This window comes from Acanthopagrus latus, chromosome 10 (genome assembly GCF_904848185.1).
Source record: "Acanthopagrus latus isolate v.2019 chromosome 10, fAcaLat1.1, whole genome shotgun sequence".
NCBI lineage: Eukaryota > Metazoa > Chordata > Actinopteri > Spariformes > Sparidae > Acanthopagrus > Acanthopagrus latus.
This window is the reverse complement of record NC_051048.1, coordinates 3,064,742-3,074,730: the sequence shown is the minus strand read 5'-3', so window position 1 is coordinate 3,074,730 and position 9,989 is coordinate 3,064,742. Positions and strand designations below refer to the sequence as shown.

At 40.9% G+C, this 9,989-nt stretch overlaps 1 long non-coding RNA gene across 1 annotated transcript; it reads right to left on the bottom strand.

Annotated features, from left to right (window-relative positions):
- Positions 1 to 853: 853 nt before the first annotated feature.
- On the bottom strand, positions 854 to 5,920 carry LOC119027053. The gene is made up of 3 exons (XR_005077292.1): positions 5,684 to 5,920; positions 5,018 to 5,355; positions 854 to 1,223 (listed from the first exon to the last, which is right to left on the bottom strand). It is a non-coding gene; the product is annotated as an uncharacterized LOC119027053 (long non-coding RNA).
- Positions 5,921 to 9,989: the final 4,069 nt, after the last annotated feature.

Here is a 9,989-nt window from a genome sequence, read left to right as displayed (position 1 = left end):
TGAGCATAATTGGCTGTACTAAGATATGCTCAGAGATGATAGTCACATGTTCCGCAGGTGAAGTGTTATTTGTGGGACCATTCAAAAGGTTAAACATAGAGGTTTTACACGCAAAAAATATAACAATAACAGCTTTTATTGCACCAAGCATTATTTTCTTATCATTTTCATAAACATTTTCTATGCAGTTTTAAGCTTGGATAGCTGAGAAGAATAGGTAAACAGCAAACAAGAGTAACATGAGATGAGGAATGACATGCAATGAGGGTCTAAACTTTCGGAACTCAGTGATAATGTATGTTCCTCATCCTGATTCAGACTTGTATTCAAAACATGGCAGTTTTTCTGCTCTGTGCAGATACAGCAATGGTAGCACATAACTGCTGGGCAGACAGAACCAGATCCCTGACATCCTCACCACACAGCCAGCGGTGAAGCTCAACAGAGGTGAGGAAGCCAGAGCCATGCAGACCAGATTCCCCCCAAACCTCAACAGCAGCACTGACATTATGGCCGTGATGGTGACGAACGCCCTTTGCTTGACGTTGTCAGCCTTCCCCTTGTTACCGACATCATCGCCCGGCCCAGGACGAAGCAGGACGCGGAGAACAGAAATGCTGCAGAAGGAGGTGACAATCAAAGACAAAGCTAGATTGCAGAAAAACAGAATCATAGTGAAGTTTTGCTTCAAGAGAATTCTTAAAGCAATCAGTCCAGAGCAAGTCACCCAAACGCATCCAATGCTAATGTTTCTGATCATGACCCCACCCGTCTTGCTCAGGCTCATGTAGGTCATGGGGCGCACGACAGCCACGTAGCGCTCGACACAGGTGAGGATGTGAAAGAACATTTTCATGCACGAGATGATGGCAAACATGTTACACCCCACGCCAAGCATCTGTGGGTGATCAACGAAGGCGCCACAGCAGCAGGTGATGGATGCAGTGATGCCAATCAGCTCCATGGCGACCATGTGGTAGGTGAAGACGTCTATGGGATTCATTGGTCTGCTGGAGTGCTGTTTCCACCAGTGATGGGCACCATAGGAGAGGATAAAGATGGAGAGAGGGAGGAGGAGGAGGATGTTGGTGAAGGTGAAGGCTGTGAAGATGGAGGAACCAGGTGTGTCATTGAAGCAGATGTTGAGGAAGGAGTTGCTGGAGGAGTTGGGGGAAGGGAGGGAGCCATTTTGGGAGGAAGACTCGGTGTACATTTTCATGGGCCTAAAAAGGTAGTGAGAACACAAAGAAGGAAAAAGAGGGGTCACATCAACTGGGGAGGGGGGCAGAGGTGAAACATCATCACTGACATTAACTAATACAACGGCTCAAATGGTACATTTTGTATAATTTCCAAAACACTAATTCCATCAGTACAGCAACACACCCATGTAATACCAACCACTGATGCTCTTTTTTGACCAAAATAATATGATTAGAACCTAATTCCAGTCGTTTCTCCTCAGCCATATCCCTGATTCATGTTACCATCAGCCAAACTCAAAACTTCTAGATGATTTCACATTAAAAACATATCTATGGTGAAAATGCAAATATATGTTTAAATGTTTAACGAGTTAGACAGGGTACAGCAGTTTGCTTCCATTTTTTGGTATATTCTTCTCTCTCCTACGCACCTGATTGGTTAGATGGTCATGTTTTTTTCTGCCACTGTGAATAACGGCCTCGGTCACTATTTGAACATTTTTGGTAAGTATTGCAATATCTCATCCCATCGATGGACGCAATAGAAATAGTGACTATTACTGTTACTACTACTGCTGAAATGAATGATTTCATGGTGTTCAATACTATTAAAAAAAGGATTGGCAAAAACATCTATGGTCACTGGTGAAAAGACATTAAATACTGGTTCCAAAGTGGTTGTTTTTCTACCAACTATTGGAAGATGTTGATTAAACGTATTAACCAATTAACATTTCAATGGGCTTTGTCATACTGGTTTATACTAAGAAGTCTGGATGTGGTTTCCTTATCAGGCTCCAAAATAACGCATTACTATTATTTTCACATTGTAGAGACACTAACAGACCGCAATGCAAATCAAAACATAATTTCAGTGCAGGGTTGAAATGCGATTGTATATAAAAAGAAACATTTTTAGATTATGTCTATGCTCTGACCACTTTTCGCCTACCATTGCAAAATGAAGCAAATTCACACCTATCAATACAGTCAATCTTTCAGCTTAACCTAACACTGAACAAACTGCCAAAGTTGGTTCACAAATTAGTGTTTTTTGTCAGTTTGATGTTGTTGTGCAGTCATTAGGATGTCTGCGAGATTTCACATAGAAATCCACATAGAAATCACACATGATGTACAGTGGGTAGCAAACAACTCAACTTTCTCAAACAAATATAGAGGATCTTCAAAACAGGACAATCTGTGGTGAAAACACAGTTTTTAACTAAAATCTTTAAAATTAATGAACATACATTTTTGAAAAACGTATATAAAATAATGAAAAGATGCTAACCTTGTCAGAAGCACCTGTCAGATCATCTGCTCTGTGGCTCTTCAGATTCACTGATTGCTCATCACTGCTGTCTTGTCCAGATATTCAAATGGGTGTCTGTCTGTGTGTTTGTGTGCACAGAAGTGCATTATGTAAACCTCATGATGTTTGTGTGTGTAAGACAGGTGGAAGCAGGGCTTTTTGCATGGTGACAGACTAATGCGGTATTTATTCTATTGGCATTTAAAAGGCAAATGTTCTCAAAGTTCAGGGTAATTTGCAGAACAACTGCACTAGTGGTGACACAGTATTTTCCCTAATGACATTCCAGCAAGGCAAATGTATTTGTATAGCTTCTTTATTTAAGAAGGCATCTCAAAGTGCTTCATATAAGACATGAAGGCATTAAAATAAGACAGAAGTAGAAGGACACAAACATAGGATTTAAAAAGGATTCAAATAAAGCAAGTTACAAGTTCAAAATAAGCTAAAATAGACTGAACAGTTGGAAAATAAATCACAGTGGTGTAAAAGATGGATGTATGCTTGCGAATGTAACTTCATGAATGCAGCAACAAACAAAACTCCAGGAACTGTGAACACGTCTGACATCATAAAGATGCACCCATGTTAGGTACAAACAGTAACTTCCACGTTGTTAACATGATGTCCCTTTACATTTGATGTTTGGCGTCTATGTAGTACAAAATGTTCACAGCTAACATTTCTGCAAACAACAGATATATCAGAAGTTAACTTTTGGTACCAGGCATGGAAAGCCCCATCCACCTTCCCAGACTGGGACTACTTCACTGTGTCTTTCAGTGGAAGTCCCTGTGGTGTGATGGAAATCCGAACTAGAAAAAAGGCACTGTGTCACAGGTCACAGCGCTGTCAGTCCAGCATCTCTAACACCTGGATGACTCCCTTCAGTAAATTTCCATACCTAATAATTGTACCTGACAGTCAAATGTGTACTACATAGGGTGCTCATTCAAATCAGCTCAGAAACACCTGTGTATGCAGCTGTGCATATTAAAATGTAACCCTTTAAAGCAAAAACACCTTTAATCTTCCTTCTTAAAGCCAGTTCAAATTCAAGTTCAAATTTGTTAGAGACGATAACTCAGACAATAACTACATCAAGTGGAATAAATCAAAGTGTAACTTGAAATAAGTGTGTATTCAAACCAAACAGTCACTAAGAGCAGAACACCTGTCTGGCTCACTTCTTATTTTCATACCTCAACAATCCGTCAGGCAGACATTTTGTTTTGTTGACAGGCATGGCTGCAGTTGGTCATCAAGCAAGAAACCACTGAATTTACATAAATATTAGATCACTGTTTGAGTTGTTGATTCTACATTTCTAAGCACTAGACCACTGGATATTTAAAGCAAGAGACTGTGGTTAGAGATGGAGATTCAACATTTGTAAGCCTGAAACCACTGGATATTTGTAATGAGAGACCATTGTTTGAAAAACCTTTTAATATAGGCATAAAAACAATGGATGATTTAATGAGATATCACTGTTTGAGATCATGTTCAATATTTTTAAGCAAGAAACTACTTGATATGTATAGCAAGAAACCCCTGTTAGCGTGAAACCACTGGATAGGTTAGAAGAGAGACCACTGTTTGAGACTGCATTTCATCATAGGAATCTACATTTCTAAGTGCTAAACTATTGGATATTTAAAGCAAGGGACCACATTTGAAAGGTGTTTGTGTGAAACCACTATACATTTTTGAAAAGAGACCACTATTTGATAGGTGATTATGCATTTAATGAGACCACCAAATTTGCAGTTGAAAAATTATATTTTTAATATGGTCCTTAGGACAAACCCAAGAAGACCCAAGGCGAATGTAACCTACTGGTGGGCAACATGCATGTATTATGGCCTTAAGGCTTGTTTCTTAGTTACTGCAAACAAATCTAACCTGATTGATGTCCTGATTCACTGTTGTTCTTACAACACAGTGACTTCACTTCTTTCTGTAGAAAGAGCAGAGGCAACACCAGACTGCTGGGCAGACAGAACCAGAATACAGACAACCACACAGCACACCTTTCTGACTCCCCCATCTTTACTGAGCTATACAGAATAGTTACACCTATTTTACCCCCAGTTCTGAACAACAGCACCCCTAGTATGGCCAAGATGGCGTAGAACGCCCTCAATTTTGACTTGTCCACTCGCTGTCTGCCGCCACTCTCTTCCCCTGGCCCTGGACGAATCAGAACACAGAGAACAGAAAGGCTGCAGAAAGACACGGCAATAAAAGTGATGGCCAGGACACAAAAGTAGAAGATGATGACTGGATCTCTTGGTTCCAGGAAGGTTAGATATGTCATTGCAAAGCTCAGCAGCCAAACACAACCAGTGGCGATATTTCTTTTTCTGATAACATGTGCCGGCCTCAGGCTCAGGTACATGATGGGGTGAACAACAGCCAGGTAACGCTCCACACAGGTCAGGAGGTGAAAGATCATCTGTCCATTGAAGTTAAATATGAACAGGTAGATACTAACCATCGTCATTTGTGGAAGACCAGTGTGGAGACCACAGCGGAGGAATGTGAACCCAATGACACCCATCAGCTCTATGACAGCCACGTGGCAGGTAAAGAGGTCGGAGTGACTCAACGTCGTGCCAGAGGGTTGTTTCCGCCATCGCTGAAGACCCAGGTAGAGGACAAGACTGGAGAGAGGAAGGAGGCTGAAGAGGCTTGTCATGGCTAAGGCTGTGGCGATCGGAGCACCAGGTGGGGAGTTGAAGCACCTGTACATGAGGGAAACGATGCTCGAGGAAGGAAGGGGAGAGGGAGGAAGGACGGCATTAGAGGAGGAAGAGGAGTTGACGGACATGACTGTGGGCAAGGAGTAGGGATCCAGTGTAAAAGAGAGAAAGACAAAGAGAAAAACAACATTAACAAGAACATGCTCACAATGGCAATGCTAACATGGTGATGGTGAGCACGACAGGCTTACCATTGTCTTTTAGAATAAGATCTCCAAAAGCCTTTTTGATGTATAAGAATAATAGTCATGATACAACTTTATTAGATTTGTGTTTGTTTTCTGTCCACTGAAGGTATGTTTGAAGCCACAATTTCTTTATTGTATGTCATTTTCATGTGATATAAAGGTAAAGAGTATTAAACTACATCTATCATGAGATGATTGAAATCGACTCACCTTGTCTTTAGAAAGATGTTTTGCTCTGGTCTTCTGTCGCAGGTGTGTCTGGACTGTCAACTGTTAATCTTTGTGTGTGTTTGTGTGTGTATTGTTAAATGGTAATGCCTCATTTCTTTGCATATTGGATAACCAGCTGCAGAACTGCACCCTTTCGCTGCCTTGCATCAAGACACTACAGCACTGACATGTTTTTAAACAAAACTTTAGTCCCTCAGTAAGTTCAGGCCACATTGCCGTTATAAATACTGCACCTGTGTACAGATTTATGAGAACAATGAAATAAAAAGCAGCTTGACAACTAACGCTGATCTGAGCTGAATTATCCTCATCTGTGTCTAATAATCATGTGCTTTAATTTCCACTGTATTGTAAAGCCTTAAGGATTTGATCAATTATTGGTTTGTTCTTCTAAATCAGGGAAAAGCAAGGTAATATTAAATCTATAGTGCTTAAAGAGGCACTGTAGTACAGAGGCCCTGAAAGTCAAAGCTCAAGAACATGACAGAAAAAACAATATTTCAGAAAACAAAACATATCATAAAACACAACATCACAGAAAACACACTGGATGATCACTTAACCTCTGATATGCCTGATATATACAGTCAGCAAACCTATTTCTTTTTTTTCTCCTAGTGAAGCTGTAGTTTAAATAATAATAATAATAATAATAATAATAATAATAAAGGAAGAGATTGCCTCAATAGCCAATTCCACTAAAATTACATTTATATTAAGTTGTAAAATGAACTTGTGTCATCTGTACCTTCTAGATTCTGATGGATCTTTTGGTGTGTTTTTGTGCTTGTGCCTTTTTTTTCCTGCATGTTGTTCAACCAGCATCCGTCATCTTTGTCTTTCACAGATGCAAAGTGACTTCAGCTGCCTTGCTCAAAGACACCTAAACACAGTGATTTTCATCGACCACAAACCTTTGGGCCTTAGTAAGATCAAATAACTGTCATCTGCCTCTGTTATCAAAAAGTACACACAAATACATATTTGAGAATCTGTCATGATGGGGTTTAAAGGGGAAACAATGGATAGAGGAGGGTGGACCCAAATGCAGTTACTCATGGAACAGGAGGCAGGATTGGGGAAACAAAAGGCGAGTTTTAATTTAAAGCTGAATACAAAAACCACGGGTGTCAGTTACAAAGGTACAAAAAGGCAGCAAGATAAAGTAGCAACCAAAAAACAAAGTTCAAATCAAAAATGCAAAACTCAAAACCAAAAACATACCAAGCAGGGACTGAAACTAGACAGAAACAGACAGAAACGATGACCAGACAAGGAGTTAAGGGAAAACACAGACTAAATACACAGACACTGATGATCAGACGAGGAACAGGTGAGGAGGGAGGAGGCCAGGTGAGGTAACGAGTGGGGGAGGAGCACAGAGGAGAAACATGGAGGGAAACAAAACAGAGGGAGACATATAGGAGAAAATTAAAGGACAAAGACACAACAAAGACATGATACAAACACAAATGTAAAATCAGAACATAACAAAAGACAAGACTCTACAGACATGACAGGATCATTCATTACATTTATTCTCTCATTCAAAGACACATATTAATGAATGGATATGGATTGATTAGTTTACATTTCAACATTATATTTTGAAGGCAAAACATTCATCAGTGTTTTCTTTTTATGGTTATACATCTTTGTATATGGTACAACTTCTCAGCCAGCACAGGCCAATATACAAGAAAGTGAACAAACATGAATAAATAAATAAATAAAAATGAAACTAAACTGATTTTTTTACATTTTCCAATAAATTGAAGTTTAAAAGTGGTTTTCATCAAAGACAGGAGAGACAGACCACAGTTTAATAACAGTTTATCACAAACAATTGCAGGTGGTCATGATTTTTTATTAGGTGCATATATAATCCCGGTGATACGAAATGTTGTTATTCTTAGTGATTCTTCGCTTAATAATCTCAACCCCAACTTGTCGAAAATGCTTTGGGATCGTAGGTCGGGACGCCCCCCTGGTTTGTAATCTCATCTAATCTGACCCTTGTCCTGATCCATTGTTATTCTTACAGCACAGCAGTTTTCCTGCTCTCTGTAAAAAGAGCAGAGGTAACACCAGGCTGCTGGGCACACTCAAGCAGATGTCAACCAACCACACGGCACATCTGCTGGTCTCCTCCAGCTCTGGTGTGGCAAGCACAGTAACGGTAACTATATTCCCGCAAAACTTCAACAGCAGCACTCCCAGTATGGCCATGATGGTGTAGAACGCCCTCAGCTTTGATCGGTCAACCCGCTGTCTGCCCCCACCCCCTTCCCCCGGCCCTGGACGAATCAGAACACAGAGCACAGACAGGCTGCAGAAAGAGACGACAATTAAGACGATGGCTAAGGTATGTATAGAGGTAATAGCGATAGAGAGGATGTCGTTCAAGAACAAGAGGCCTGTTGTTGCAAAGCTCAGCAGCCAAACACAGCTGATGATGATGTTTCTGATCCTGACCCCTCTCTCCTGCTTCAGGCTCAGGTAGGTGACGGGGTGAACGACGGCCAGGTAGCGCTCCACACAGGTCAGGACGTGAAAATACATCCTCCCAGATATGTTAATTGAGCAAAGGCACATACCCACCATCATCAATTGCTCGAGATTAGCATGGATACCAGAGCAGATGACTGTGATCCCTGCGACACTGATCAGCTCCATGATGACCATGTGGTAGGTAAAGACGTCTGAGTGGCTCATCATCATTCCGGGGCGCTGTTGCTGCCATCTCTGGACAGCCTGGAAGAGGACGAAGATGCAGAGAGGGAGGAGGAAGACTACACTGGTGATGGTGAAGACATTGACGGTCAAAGTTCCAAATGTGGATGTCATGCAGCTGGACAGGAGGGAATATACGGTGGTGTGGGATGAGAGGGAAGAAGGATGAAGGGAGGCGTTAGATGAGGACGACTGGTTGACTAACATAACTATGGGTGTGGGGCAGGGATGGAGGGAACTAGAGAGAAAGATGGAGAGGAAAATAAAATTAACAAAGGTCAAATGATGAAATTATTTAAATCATAAGATCCAGGTGTGAGAAGACTGAGTGGAGGATGGTGGATATGGCATCTTTTGTGGATCTGTTGGTCATGTGAGCATATTGGTGAGGATCCTGGCTGGCAGGGGTGTTGTCTGACATAGACCTAAATGTTTTTTCCTAAGTCACTACTTTCTAAATGAAGCATGATGTATATCAGTTTTATCAACTATTATTTCCACTGTAAACTTGAGCCAGTGACATTACACCTCCAGTGCTTCTCAATCCCTGAAGGTAGTTTCCTTCAGCTGTCACAGTAAGCTCACCCTAACTGATGTTTGGGAACATTTGGGATAACATATATAGAACATGAGTCTCATCATTCATAGACATTTCAGTCAGTGATCCACATTATACAAACATCATTTTCTACTTTAATGTGCCACCTCAACAATCCAACAACTGCCAGCCAGCTATATTTCACAATGAAATACTTAAATTACGATTGTGTGAAGTGATTTTATTGATGAAATATGCAAGAAGAAGACTCATCATTCAACTACATTCAACAGTTTTTTTCATGCATGAAAAGAGGTCTTTGATGCAAACACCAATCAGCCACAACATTAAAGCTGGTGTGAATAACACTGATCATCTCATCACAATATGATGCTCTGCTGGGAAACCAATCCAAACACTGTTGTGGACCAAGTACACGCCCTCATCACAGCAACACTACCACAAACACTGCTCAGGAACAGCTCAAGGAGCACAATAAATGGCCCAAGGCGTTGACCGGTCCTCCCAATCCCCCGGATCCCAATCTGATCAAGCATCTGTAAGACGTGCTGGAGCAGGTCTGATCCATGGAGACCCTACCCCCCAACATCCAGGACCCAGAGGATCCACTATGACATGCCCTGGTGCCAGACACCACAGGACACTCAGAGGTCTTAAGTCCATGTCTTGACAGTTCAGAGCTGATTTGGCTGCACAAGGGGAACCATCACAGTATTAGACAGGCGGTCATAATGTTACGCCTGATCAGTGTTTAATGTTTGTGCAACCTACATCTTTGGTATAACAACTTAATAATAAGGTTTTTCACATCAAACAGGTACAAGTTTTAGTTAAGTAATTTACTTTTCATTGGTCAGCTGTTTCTTAAACAAAGGCTTTTGAAAACTGACAACCAGATCGCTTTGATCACCAGCATTGTTTTTTTAATCTAATATGTACGATGATAAAAATTGTGAAATGTCATAAATCAGAAGATCATTAAAATAAACTCAC